The sequence below is a fragment of the Oncorhynchus keta genome, unplaced genomic scaffold (genome assembly GCF_023373465.1).
Source record: "Oncorhynchus keta strain PuntledgeMale-10-30-2019 unplaced genomic scaffold, Oket_V2 Un_contig_6766_pilon_pilon, whole genome shotgun sequence".
Classification (NCBI taxonomy): Eukaryota; Metazoa; Chordata; class Actinopteri; order Salmoniformes; family Salmonidae; genus Oncorhynchus; species Oncorhynchus keta.
This window is the reverse complement of record NW_026289049.1, coordinates 663426-665000: the sequence shown is the minus strand read 5'-3', so window position 1 is coordinate 665000 and position 1575 is coordinate 663426. Positions and strand designations below refer to the sequence as shown.

Here is a 1575-nt window from a genome sequence, read left to right as displayed (position 1 = left end):
AATATATTTCTGTAAATTCTTTAAATTAAATTCAAATGGAATAGAAGTGAAATGGTATGACATCATAGCTTATATGTAGAGGAATGATGGGAAAGGAGAACCCTATGTTGTTCTGTGTGTGTTTCTGGTTCTAGGTATCAGTATACCTCTACTGCAGGATCAAAGAGAGAGAGGACACCTTTGTGTCAAAGCCTCTCTGGTGCATGTCACACACACACACACACACACACACACACACACACACACACACACACACACACACACACACACACACACACACACACACACACACACACACACACACACACACACACACACACACACACACACACACACACACACACACACACACACACACACACACACAACCCTTGTGGCCCGTGACTACAGGTGTGCTTGTGATCATGAGAATGATGGATATTTGTGTGTGCATCTTCCCTTTGGTTTAAAGGAGCTCTGGTCTCCAGCGGAAACTCGTAGGATCACACACACACACACCCCCAACACACTGTTCTCTCTGTTCCCCTCCTCACCTCTCACACTCCACCATCACCTCAGCTGACTCGTTAGCCTTTGGTAACGACAGTAGCAATATGGCGGCTGACACTGATGAGTGAGCTAACGAAGGGCAGATAACGGTGTCGTACTGACACCTCGGAGGGTTCAGCCACTCAGAGGACACGCTGTTGTTTTCCATTTCTCACCTCACTGACAGGTGTCCCCTGGCATATCAAGTAATAGGAAACCACTGGGTAATTGTCAATGGTAAATATAATACGATTTTGAAAAGACGTGATGTATAAATCATCGTTTTAAAAAAAAACAATCTGTGGACATTTTTATAATATTATTAGATTGAGACAAAAAAAAATATGAAAATAAAATCTGAAATAAATGAAGATACTTTTGGGTTTTAAACATTCAGATTAAAGGAGTGTTCAATTGAAGCTTGTTTCTGACATTGTCAACCCTGCTGGAACTGTCAGCATTGATAACTAACGTCAGGGCCCTTGCTTCTTCTATGTGTAGTATAGTTTTATCTATCTGCCCAGGGAACTACAGATGAAAACTAGCCAGCTGACTAAATCTGGCACATTTACAGCAATGTGTGCATTGTCCCTGTCAAATAAATAAAAAAACGTAAATTAAATTGCTGCTGTGCTCTCTTCTTGACAGGCCACCATTAGTTGTTCATTGACTCAACTGTATGAATAAAGTATGAATAATTACAGTGACCTCCTGCTTCCTCTATCGTCTGACCACTAACCTTCAGTTTAGTGTGGAGATGTTTGACCTCTGCCTCCAGGGCTTTAAGGACAGGAGGGCTGGGGGTCTCCAGGGGCTGGGGGCGGTAGAGGGAGCTGCTGGGGGTGTTGGTCCTGTGGATCTGCCTCCACTGCTCCAGCTCCATCTCCAGCACCTTCTTCTGCTGCTCTACACCCGCCAGGTCAGAGGTCAGATTCTGGGAACACCATTAAACACACCGGGAGCAGAGAGAGAGGTAGTCAGAAAGTACTGCAGGATGTAAGGTTAGATACCTGGACCTGTAGTATGAAGAAAGTGAAGGAAAAGTCA

At 44.1% G+C, this 1575-nt stretch overlaps 1 protein-coding gene across 1 annotated transcript in view; it reads right to left on the bottom strand.

The window, feature by feature from the left end:
- Positions 1-1343, bottom strand: part of LOC127926089 (centlein-like) — a 53239-nt gene extending 51896 nt beyond the window's left edge. Inside the window, exon 1 of the mRNA XM_052511377.1 lies at positions 1268-1343. The gene's annotated coding sequence lies outside the window, so the exon portion shown is untranslated. The remainder of the gene's footprint in view (positions 1-1267) is intronic.
- Between the last annotated feature and the right edge of the window lie 232 nt (positions 1344-1575).